We start from the raw sequence: 12,800 nt of genomic DNA, 5'->3' as shown, positions 1-12,800 counted from the left end.
CTTTCTCAGACCTGCCACTCTGTCTTTTCCAGGGACCATTTCTGTTCGTTTCTTTTGTTGTTGTTTGTTTTTGTTTTTCAAGACAGGGTCTTCTATGTAGCCTTGGCTATCCTGGACTTGCTTTGTAGACCAGGCTGGCCTCAAACACATAGCTCTGCCTCCCGAGTGCTGGGATTAAAGAGGTGCACCACCACTGCTCTGAAAGCTCTGTTGGTTTCTTTTTACCAGGAAATACTATCCTGGCCAGCCTGGTCTTCAAAGCAAGTTCCAGGCCAGCCAAAGATACATAGTGATAGTTTGTCCCAAAGGAAAAAAAAGGAAGGAAGGAAGAAGTTATACTTTCCTGTTTCTTTTTACGCCTGCCTTTTGGTTTTGTTGTTGTCACACACTGGATGGGTGAGTCTAATAATGTGCTAACTACAGAAATCAGATTTTCCCTCCTCCAGAGTGCAGCTTTCTGGGCTTAGTTATTTTTGCATATTTATATGTTCATCCATGTACAATACAATACATGAAAAATAGTATGTATTTTAAAGATTTTTTTCATTTATTTACTTTGTGTATGCACCACAGTAAACATGAAGCGCAGTCGGTGGAAAATTTTGGGAGTCAGTTCGCTCTTTCCCGGATGTGGGTTCCAAGGATCCAACTCAAATCACTGGAGGCGTGGACGCAAGCACCTTCAGGGCTGAGCCATCTCACAGGTCCTATATGTACTTTGTTAAAGGGTATCTCTATGTCACAGTCAACCTGGGACATACATTTTGAGGTCCTCTGAGGTCTTTATAAAGCCCTGTAACTTTACCGAGGCATACCTCATCACTTTCTAATTTTCCTTGCATATATAACTGTCCTTGACTGCCTTAGTGTTTAAATTCAGGTCCTTGAAAACAGAAAAGGAGAAGAAAACAAAACAAAACAAAAAGGAACATTGTCCCTTTAAATTCCCATCCCCTCACTTCAGCTGGGGGGAGGGGCTCGCAACAATGGGGGAGGTACGCCCTCAATGGCCACCTGCCTCTTTGTCTGCACCTCCAATCCGAAGCTGCAGTGAGACGTGGGAGCCTGCACCCTCGGTGTTTGGAGGTCGGAGCCCCCTTTGCTCTACCTGGCTCCCGCAGCTTGTACCGGGAGCACGCGCCCAGGTGTCCCCACAGAAGCTGGGACAGGAGAATGGACAGCTGCTGTCACATTGAGAGCTAAAATTGCCCCAAACTGCCACGCGCTGCTTCTCCCCTTCCCCTGCAAACCCTTGCTGGACTGAAAAGTTGGAAAATAATCGGAAAGCACCAGGTTCTGCCCCTGCAATTGTCTAGGTGGAGAGGAATCTTCCCTGGCGCTTCCCTTCCAGAATCTTCTCCCGCAGGATGAGAGACTTAGGTCTTCTTTTCTCAGCCTGTCTCTGGGCTTGTCGCTGTCATAATGTTGTCTTTTGCAGAGCCAAAGTTGGGAAATGTGATGTCTGTTCATCATCTTTTTTTTTTTTTTTTTTTAAGCACCATAATTTGGAGTCAAATCTAAGAATTACTTTTCTAAGCCAAGATCATTTTCTCCTATGTTCTCTTCTAGAAGTTTCATAGCCTTATTTTACTTTAACTCTGGGCTTCATATTTGTTTAATTTCACTTGAGGCCTAAGGTGATGCTGATTTTTCTCTTTTGAGCCCCGCCCCCCCCACACCACCACTTTCTCCTCCAACTGTTTGCGATGTTCAATTTTTCTAACATCATTTGCTCAAAGACACTCTTTCTTCATTGACTTTCCTTTCATCTTCATTACACATCTAAGTCTGTGATGCTCTTTCCTCTCTACCCCTTTGTGTGTATGTGTGTGTGCATGTGTGTGCGTGTGTGTGCATGTGTGTGTGTGTATGTAAGTACGTATGAAGTGTGTGTGTATATGTATGAAGTATATGTGTGTGTACTAAGTGTGTGTGTGTGAAGTGTATGTGTGTATGCATGTGTTTGTATGTGTATATGATTTGTGTATGGTGGTGTATAAAACCTGGGCTGTCTTGGCTTCCCAGGTGCTAGGATTACAGGTGTTTTCACTCTTCCAGGCCCTTTATTGATGCTTAGAACACTGACCCCTGGGATTTTGCTGAGAACTGAATGAAACCTACAGCTAGCTCCATTAAGAGAGCAATGGTCCTGGCCATAGTTTTCCAACCCCTTACACGGCACATTTACCTTTTAGGTTTTGTGTCTCTTTGATTCCATCAGCATTTTGTAATGTTCTGCTTAAATCTCCTACACTTATTTTGTTGTATTAAAACCTAATTATTTAACATTTTAAAGAACTATGATAAGTGGTCTTTGTTTTTTGTTTTGTTTATTATGATGTGTGTGTGTGTGTGTGTGTGTGTGTGTGTGTGTGTGTGAACCATACATGCGTGGCATGTGTGCACATGGCACTCCTGTGGAGATCGGGAGACAGATTCCAGGAGTCAGTTTTCACCTTCCAGCGTTTAGATTCCAGGCTGTCAGGCTTGGCGTCTCTCTGGCCTTTGTTGTTGGTTTTTGTCACTCTAAGGTAGAGAACACAAAGGAGAGGGGGTGGGCTGGGGCTGGGGGAGGTAGGGGGTGCCATCTGAAGGGTTTCTGGTCTGCAGTAGAAGAAGTGAAGCATAGCCTGGCAGCTGTCCTGAATTGAGAGGAAGGGTCTGGGCGCCCGGAGGCCTGGGCTGGAGCTCACAGGCAAAGGACCAGAAAGAAGACAGATGGAGGGCCTTGGAGACACAGAGGGACCGGTATGGAGATTGTGTTCTGGGAGTCTGTAAGGCAGAGGCTGCAATTAACCTGAGTATCACTCTGCTCACATGGGAAGGAAGGATGGGCTGAGGACACCGGCTAGGAGGGAGAAGCCGGTCCCAGAAAGGAGTTTCTCCCCCAGCAGCAGAGGGGGAGACATGGAGGCCGCTGGGTATGATGGTACTCAGAAGGTTCTGCCTCAGTAGCAGGGCAAATTGGCCACAGACTAAACATCAGTCTGTTCCTACGCAAGAAAGCAGACCCAGGAGGAGTCCAGCTATTTCTAAAGAATGTGACTCTGTCCCAGAACAAAGTTCAAGAATATTTATATGATACAAGAATAGCACATAACAAAGTAAATTATTTTTAAAAAACTAGCAAAAAAGATACATGGCAGAGGAAAATGTTGCTAGGCAGACAAAGAAGAAAAGAAAAAACCAAAAACCCTGACTCATAACTAACTGAAGCTGAGCCTGAAATGATAGAATAATTAAACAGTCATTAAAATAGTTATAGAAACTGTATTATGCACACTAAGAAAGGGAATGTTTTAAAATGTTGAGTAAGGACGTGTAAAAATTCTTTTAAACTCTTTAGTTGAAGCCAGGTGGTGGTGGCAGCAGTGACACTTGCCTTTGATCCCAGCATTCTAGAGAAAGAGGCAGGTGAATCTCTGTGAGTTCAAGGCCAGCCTGGTCTACCCGGAGAAACCCTGTCTCAAAAAACCCAAAACAAACAAATCTCTTCAGTTGAACTTCAAGATATTGAAACTACAGTTGTCTGAAAGAAAAATGTCTTGGATACACTTAATCACTTATTAGTCATGGCTGGAATAGATTATCCAACTAATGTGCAAAGGAAATCATTTTGGAGGGAAGAAATGTGTACCAGTAGAAACATAGTGCAAACAGTGCAGTTCTATGAGGGCCTGGAAATACATGTGCCTTTTTTTTTTTTTAAAGTGTTTTTGCTTTGATATCTTTGTAAGGTCATTGGCAGGCTAAACAATAGAAGTAAGGGGCTGGAGAGATGGCGCAGTGGTTAAGAGCACCACTTGCTCTTCCAGAGGTCCGGAGTTCAATTCCCAGCAACCACATGGTGACTCACAGCCATCTATAACAAGATCTGATGCCCTATTCTGGCCTGCAGGTGTACATGCAGACAGCACTGTATACACAACAATAAATAAATCTTTAAAAAAAAAAGAAAAAAGAAAAAAAAAAAAAAAAAGGAGTAAGGCCAGGAATGGTGGTGCACACCTGTAGTCTCAGCACTTGGGAGGCAGAAGCAGGCAGATCTCTGTGAGTTTGAGATCAGTCAGGTCTACAAAATGAGTCCCGGACAGCCAGGACTATAAGAGAAACCCTGTCTCAAAAAATTAAAGACAAAACAAAAAACCCCAAAATACAAAAAAATAAAACCAAACCAAAAGGCATAAGGCTTTTGATGTCATTTCTGGTCTCCCTAGCCTGCCACTTAATCTTTTTTTTTTTTTTTCTTTCTTTTTTTTTTTTTTTTGACTATTGGTGTTTTGCCTGCATGTATGTGAGGGTGTCAGATCCCCTAGAACTGGAGTCACAGACAGTTGTGAGCTGCCATGTGGGTGTCAGGAATTGAACCCGGGTCCTCTAGAAGCACAATCAGTACTCTTAACCACTGAGCCAACTCTCCAGCCCCCTTACCTGCCTCTTTAATCTTGTGCCATATGCCTAACCCTTCTGGGCTGCACAGCACTCCAGAACACCAGTTCTTCTCAAGGTGCCACTACAGTGTCATTTAAAAAATTTCCCAAGCACAATTGGAAGTGCTGTTAATGCAGAAGGAGCCACTCATGGAGGGCAGGTCACAGAATAACTATAGCTAATAATTTCACAATTAAAAAGCCCCTTAAGCTGGGTGCAGTGGCGCATCCCTTTAGTCCCAGCACTTAGGAGGCAGAGGCAGGCGGATCTCTGTGAGTTTGAGGTCAGCCTTGTCTGCAAAGGGAGTCTAGGACAGACAGGGCTACACAGGGAAATCCTGTCTCAAAAATAGAATAAAAAAATGAAAAAAATAAAATAAAATAAATGAAAAGCCCCTTAACAGCCAGGAATGGTGGCGCAAGCCTTTAATCCCAACACTCAGGAGGTAGAAGCAGGTAGATCGCTGTGAGTTCGAGGCCAGCCTGGTCTACAGAGTGAGGCCAGGACAGCCAGGGAAACCTTGTCTCAATAAATAAATAAATAAATAAATAAATAAATAAATAAATAAATAATAAATCCCCCTAAATACTCCTTGAATCCTGGAAGTCAGTGATCTTGACATTGGGCCAAATTGGTGGAGCTAGTTTTCGTTTCCAGCACGCTGAAGACAGATCTTTACGAGTTCTTGGCCAGCTTGGTCTACGTAGTGAGTCTCTGTCTCAAAACACAGAAACGAGGGCTGGAGAGGTGGCTCAGCGGTTAAGAGCCCTGTCTGCTCTTCCAAAGACCCTGAGTTCAATTCCCAGCAACCACATGGTGGCTCACAACCATGTATAATGAGATCTGGTGCCCTCTTCTGGTGTGCATGCAGGCAAAACACTGTGTATGTATGATAAATAAATAAATCTTAAAAAAGAAAGAAAGAAGTGAACAAACAAAAACAACAACGAGGAAAACCTGTCAGGTCCCCCTTCTGTTTTCTTGGTTTTGTTTTGTTTGTCTGGTTGGTGACCCAGCAGGTTTCATTGGGTCTAATTATAGGAACGTGAATGATAGGTCATGGCTGCATTTTAAAACTACTTCCTAACAGAGCTGATGAAATCTCAATCTAGAATATTTTTCTTTTTTTTTTATTATAATTTATTCAGATTACATGCCAATTGTTATCCCCTACTTGTATAGAATATTTTTTTAGTCCAAACTCCTCAGATGCTGTGTTTCTCTCTCTCTCCTTCCCTCTCTCTCTCTCTCTCTCTCTGTTTATACACAGTTCATTCTCTACAGTCAGCTGATCTGAGGAAGCCAGGGATAAACTCTGAACCAAATGTGGCCACTCTCCTGCCTGGTTTAAAGGAGCTCTTTCTTCTCCTTCATTTTCTTTTCTTGTGTTTTTAAGACGGGGTTTTTCTATGTAGCCCTGGCTACCCTGGAACTCACACTATAGGCCAGGTTAGCCTCGAAATCACAGAGATCCATCTGCCTTTGCCTTCCAAGTGCTGGGATATAGGTATGAGCCACCACCAAGTCATTTTTTTTTTAATATTTTATTTAATTTTAATTTTTATGTGCCTTAGTATGAGAGTGTCAGATCTTGAAGTTACAGACAGTTGTGAGCTGCCATGTGGGTGCTGGGAATTGAACCCAGGTCCTTTGGAAGAGCAGGCAGTGCTCTTAACCATTGTTCTTCAGCCCCCAAGCCTTTTTTTATTTTCTTTCCTTCTTCCTTTTTTTTTTTTTTTTTTTTTTTTTAAGTTTTTCAAGACAGGGTTTCTCTGTGTAACCTTGGCAGTCCTACACTCACTTTGTAAACTAGGCTGGCCTCGAACTCATAGCAATCCACCTGCCTCTGCCTCCCGAGTGCTGGGATTACAGGCATGTGCCTCCACGCCTAGCTCCACCACCAAGTCTTTTTTTTTTTTTTAAATATCTATCTATCTATTTATTATGTATACAGTACTCTGTCTGCATGCACACTTGCAGGCCAGAAAAGGATACCAGATCACAGTATAGATGGTTGTGAGCCACCATGTGGTTGCTAGGAATTGAACTCATGACCTCTGGAAGAGCAGTTAGTGCTCTTAACCTCTGAGCCATTTCTCCAGCCCACACCAGGTCTGTGTTTTAGACCAGTCACAAACCTGTCACCAATCTAGTACTGTCTCTCCCCCACCTCTCCCCCTTCAGCCACAGTGAAAATGGTTCATCCAGGCTTTTGTTTTGTTTTGTTTTTTTGAGACAGGGTTTTTCTGTGTAGCCCTGGCTGTCCTGGACTTGCTTTGTAGACCAGACTGGCCTTGAACTCACAGCGATCCACCTGCCTCTGCCTCCCAAGTGCTGGGATTAAAGGCATAGGCCACGAAGCCCAGTCTCATCCAGGCTTTTAATCGTCAGTGTCTGGAATAGTTTCAAACAGCCCTGGCACAGCATGTGCCTCAGTAACCAGGGCAGTCAGCTGTAAGCATTTGCACCATTGTCTCAAAGCGCTCACGGAGTGTTCAGGATGGCTGGTCCAGGCAGCCTGGCAGCCTAGCTGACTAGCAGACAGTCTTTTTGCTAAAGGATGCTCAGACAGCAAGACAGAGAGAGACCAACGCCTGCTAATTAAAGAGACAGATTGCCTCAGCCGGAATGTCTTTGCTTACTCACAGGAAAACGAGCCAGAGGAGGGATGCTTAAAGGATAAACAGAAACAACTTATCATTAAACAGTAATGGTGGTTGTAACAGTTTTAACAAGGCTTTAGCATGCTCCCACCTGCCCCACGCCCAGGGAGAAGTGCATCCCTCATCTGTCCCAAGGTTAGTAAACTGTTTTCCCTAAGTTTTTCTTTTTTAAATTATGTTTTATTCTTTTTTGAGATTATAGTATAATTATACCATTCCTCCCCCTTCTCTTTCCTCCAGCTCCACCCTTGCTCTCCTCAGATTCACGACCACTTTTTAATTATCCTTAGGTGTATGTGTTCCTAGTTAAATACAACTTGCTCGGTCCGTATGATGTTACTTGTATGTGTGTTTTCGGGGCTGACCACTTGGTTTTGGATAACCATTGGTGCCCTCTTCCCCAGGAACACCATCTCTCCCACTCTCAGTATTTTGGTTTTTGAGACAGGGTTTTTCTGTGTAGCCTTGGCTGTCCTGGATTTACTCTGTAGACCGAACTGGCTTTGAACTCACAGAGTTCTGTCTCCTTTGCCTCTGTCTCCTGAGTGCACCATCACATTCGGCTCATCCTCACCATTTTTTTTAGTTGCCTGTAGTCCTTTGTCTGTGTTTAAGGTCTTGTGAACTTTCCCCCTTCCACAGTAGCTTGTCTACCGGTTTCATCCTTGGTTCAGGTCTTATTTAGACAGGTTGGTGTGGTTCCCTGGGTGTCGTCTCTCTGACATTTTTGTCTTTTTGAGACAAAGTATCTCTGTGTAGGCCTGGCTGTCTTGGAATTCACTATGTACAGCAGGCTGGCCTCGAACTCACAGAGATCTGCCTGCCCGTTTTTTAGGAGACATAATCTCACAGCAAACTTTCTGTCCCGCTGGCTCTTACAGTCTTTCCACTCCTCTTCCACAGTGGTCCCTGAGCCTGAGGTGCAGGAATTGTGCTATTAGATGTGTGAGTCTGGGGTGCACAGCTCTGCATCTTTATCCTTTGTGGTTTTCTGTAACAGACTCCGTCTTGTAGACTCAGTTGTGTTATGTAAATATGTTTTTGTTTTCATCCCAAGTGTGGGATTTCAGTTTGAACTTTGATTTGTCCATAGGTGTTAATTGTCTCATGTGAGGCATGGATTTTGCCAACTGGTAAGGCTCTCCTCTTGCAGCACAGAGGGGGCGTGGTCTAGGACTCTGAGGATGTAAATGAGAGCCCAGAGAGAGAACGGAGTGGTGTCGCGTGGCATGGTGTGGCATGGTGTGGCATGGTGTCGCATGGTGTTCAGTATTGGCATGTGGTGTACAGCAGTTTGAAGAGACCTGAGATGGACAGTGTGGTGGTTTGGAACAGACAGATGGAGAGAAACGCTTCCGGTCACAGTGACTTGGAGGACACTGATGCCTGCATCTGCCCCAGAGACCCTTCGACTCAAAACAGCTTGGAGACCTAAAGGGGCCCCCTATCCCCACTAACCTTCTCTCTCCTACGTAGGGTTGGGAGATTGAAAGGGAGGTTGAGGCCTAAACACCCCAAATAAAGTAGAGTTTTTAAAAAAAGCACTACACTGTCTGTTTCAAAGACAGTGACTACACTTATCTGTGGATGTAAGGACAAGTATTTAGACTGTTGGTAGGGATTATGCTGCGCAGGTGAAGTGTTGGTTGTAGGTTCTCCTCCAAAGCCCATGCCTTCACTAACCCTGGGTAGGTAGCTGGCTAGGTTTCCAGCTCCAGGCGTGATGTCCCTCCTGTCGAGTGGACTTTGAGTCCAACTAAAGAGCTGTTGGGCTGGGTGATGGTGGAACACGCCTTTAATCTCAGCACTCTGGAGGCAGAGGCAGGCCGATTTCTGTGAATCTGATGAGGCCAGCCTCGTGTATAGAGTGAGTTCCAGGACAGTTAGGGCTACACAGAGAAATTCTGACTCTAAAATACAAAAGATAAATAAATAAATAAATAAAAATAAAAAAGGGGGAAAAAAGTGGGAGTTGTTGGTTACCAAGAATGTGGAAGAGGCCGGGCGTGGTGGTGCACGCCTTTAATCCCAGCACTCGGGAGGCAGAGGCAGGTGGATCGTTGTGAGTTCGAGGCCAGCCAGCCTGGTCTACAAAGCGAGTCCAGGACAGCCCAGGCTACACAGAGAAACCCTGTCTCAAAAACAAACAAACAAAAACAAAAAAGAATGTGGAAGGTAGGCATGGCACTAGTGCACCCTGAGGGTCATGGTACTATGTTTGCCATGTTTTGGTTCACAGACATCCCAGCTGACTAGGGCGATGGTTTCTTCTCTCCTTCAGGAGCTTACATGGTGCCTTCTGATACCATGAAAGCTAATCCTCTGGGAGGGAGCTTTCAAGTCAGATCCAGCTTGGGTCTTCTGGGTCCTGGGTCAGAAGTACATAGTGTCTTCAGCAATATGGAGGCCACAAAGGGCGACAGCAATGGCGTTTGCTGTTTTGAGAGTCTCTAGGACAAAGCAGACCAAACAACTCAGAAGATGTTTCTCATGTCTAGTGTTGGGGTTTTTCTTAGGTAGTCTATGGATCTTGGGGGAAGCTATGTTAGCCTTCTTTCATTGTTAAAATATTAATTTTTGTGCTCACACACTCTTGGATGTCAGATCCCCTGGCGTTAGAGTTCCAAGCAGTTGTCACCTCCCTGTGTTGGTGCTGAGAACGGAGCTCAGACCCCTGGAAGAGCAGCTAAGTGTCTCAAGTGCTGATCCATCTCTCCAGCCCCAGTATGAAGAGCTTTTTAGCAATGGCAATTATTATATTTATTAGTTGACTAGTTAATTAATTAATATATTGAGACAGGATCTCAATATGTAGCCCTGGCTGACCTGGAATTTGTTATGTAGACAGACTGACCTTGAGTTTACAGAGATCTGCTTGCCTCTGCCTCCCAAGTGCTGGGATTAAAATTGTATGTTACTATGGTTGATCTATTTTATGTATTGAATGATTCATTGATTTAGGGTTCTTTTGTTTTGTTTTTGAGAAAGGCTTTCTCTGTATGTATCCCTGGCTATCTTGGAACTTACTTTGTGGACCAGGCTGGCCTCAAACTCAAAGATCTGCCTAACTCTGCCTCCCAGGTGCTGGGATTAAAGGCCTGCAACACCACACCCAGCTATTCTATTGATTTTTAAAAAAGATTTATTATTATTATGAATACAGTGCTCTGTCTGCATGTACACCCACAGGCCAGAAGAGGGCATCAGATTACATTATAGATGGTTGTGAGCCACCATGTAGTTGCTGGGAATTGAACTCAGGACCCATGGGGGGGCAGTCAGTGCCCTTGACCTCTGAGCCATCTCCAGCCCCCTGCTTCTACAAGCACCTGCATTTGAGTGGTACACATAAACTCAGGCACATACACCCAGACAGACAGACAGACACACACAGACACATACACACACACACACACACACACACACACACACACACAGATACACACACAAATAAATCTTTAAAAATCAAAACTGGGCGTGGCAGAGGCAGAGGCAGATGGATTGCTGTGAGTTCGAGGCCAGCCTAGTCTACAAAACGAGTCCAGGACAGCCAAGGCTACATAGAGAGACCCTGTCTCAAAAAACCAAAAACCAAACCAAACCAACCAACCAACCAAACAACCCCCCAAAAAAACCCTTGCTGTAAAAGGAGTAAAACAAGGAACAAATGAGACAAACAAAGCACAAATGGTGGTCTGCTGAGGGCTGGGGAGATGGCTCAGTGGGTAGGAGCACATGGTGTACAGTCATGAGGCCCTGAGTTCAAGTCTCTAGCACCCATGGAAAAAGCTGGGTATGGCTGTGTGCATGTCTGTAACCACAGTGCTGTGGAGATTGTACAAGAGGCTAGCTCCAGGTTCAGTAAGAGACCCTGTCTCAAGGGACTAAGGTAGAGAGAGAATGGCAGAGCAGGACACTCCGTTCTTGTGCGAGTACTGGCTGTGCACCTGCACACACACACACACACACACACACACACACACACACACACACACACACACGGCCCACATACACAACCTGAGCTGATACATCAATGCTCACATTAAACCCAAGTCATGTAAATATCCCATGAAAAGACCCTCTCTGTGGGCAGCTCCACGAGTGGGAAGGTCGGTTTTCTCTAGGGATTCAGGTCCTCCTAGGCTACCTGTGCTCAAGCAAAAGGTCCTCCGTCCATGCGCATACAGGTGGCACTACATGTGCGTAGGGGATATTTGAAGAGAGAGACACAAAGGTGAATTGGGGGGGGGGGTGAGGAGTAGGATAATGAAGGAGGAGTTAGAGAGGAGAGGAGGGACTAGAGGTGGATTTCATCCAAACACATTGTGTCCACGTAAATATGTTAAATTCTTAAAGCAATAACAAAACAAGAAGTGCTGGAAAGATGGCTCAGCCATTAAGAGCACTGGTTACACTTCCAGAGAACTCAAGTTTGCTTCCCAAAACCCACATGGTGGCTCATAGCCACCTGTAAGTTCCAGGGGATCTGGTACCCTCTTCCGGCTCCTCAGACACCAGGCATGCATGTGGTGCACAGATACAATTAAAGGTGTGCGCCACTACACTTGGTTGGATGAGTGTGGTTTTTGTTTGTTTGTTTGTTTGTTTTTGTTTTTGTTTTTGTTTTTTTCCGAGACAGGGTTTCTCTGTGTAGCCTTGACTGTCCTGGACTCACTTTGTAGACCAGGCTGGCCTCGAACTCACAGAGATCCACCTGCCTCGGCCTCCCTGAGTGCTGGGATTATAGGCGTGCGCCACCACTCGTGGCTTGTAGGGGCTGAGAGAGCAAGATGGCTGGAAGGTTCTCCACCTTCCTCAGAAATGCTTGGGTGAAGGAAGCCATGCCTGCAGTGTCCCTCATCATTGAGAACCTCACTATAATTATGGCCTAACTTAGCCTCCACAGCAAGTATGCCACCAGGATTAAGCCAGCCACACCCTACAATTACTCAGTGCAGTGCCTAGGAGAGATAATAAGAACATGGGTCATGTGTCCAGCTACCCCCAGGACCCTCAGGGCCCAAGCCTGGAATGGCTGAAGAACCTGTGAGTACTCCTATGAATGAAAGAGGCCCCTTCCCTGTTGCCACCAATAAACACGTGGAAATCAACTGTGTGTGTGTGTGTGTGTGTGTGTGTGTGTGTGTGTGTGTGTGTTAAAGATATGGCTTGGTGGTTAAGAAAATTTACTGCTTTTCTGGAGGATCTAAATTCAGCTTCCAGCACCCACACCAGGTGTCTCATAAGTCCCTGTCACCACAGCTCCATGGGATCCAACATCTCTTGCCTCTATAGACACACAGGAATATACCCCCTAAAGACACATGCACACACATGATTCGAAATAGTAAAAATAGGGGCTGGGCAGATGGCTCAAAGTTTAAAAGCATTGTTTGTTCTTCCAAAGGTCCTGAGTTCAATTCCCAGCAACCACATGGTGGCTCACAACCTTCTAGAATGAGATCTGGTGCCTTCTTCTGCCATGTAAGCACACGTGTGGGCAGAACACCGTACAAATAAAAAATAAATAGTTTAAAAATATTTATTATGTATACAATGTTCTGCTTGCATATACACCTGTAGGCCAGAAGAGGGCATCAGATCACATTATAGATGCTTGTGAGCCACCATGTGGTTGCTGGGAATTGAACTCAAGACCTTTGGAAGAGAGCCGGGCGTGGTGGCACACGCCTTTAATCCCAGCAC

General features: G+C 45.1%; 1 pseudogene; it reads left to right on the top strand.

The window, feature by feature from the left end:
• The first annotated feature begins 11,884 nt into the window (after window positions 1-11,884).
• Window positions 11,885-12,144, top strand: LOC127189994 (NADH dehydrogenase [ubiquinone] 1 alpha subcomplex subunit 3-like; annotated as a pseudogene).
• Window positions 12,145-12,800: the final 656 nt, after the last annotated feature.

The sequence above is a fragment of the Acomys russatus genome, chromosome 5 (assembly GCF_903995435.1).
Source record: "Acomys russatus chromosome 5, mAcoRus1.1, whole genome shotgun sequence".
Taxonomy (NCBI): Eukaryota; Metazoa; Chordata; class Mammalia; order Rodentia; family Muridae; genus Acomys; species Acomys russatus.
Note: the sequence above shows the minus strand (reverse complement) of the source record. Positions and strands in the feature narration are given on the sequence as shown.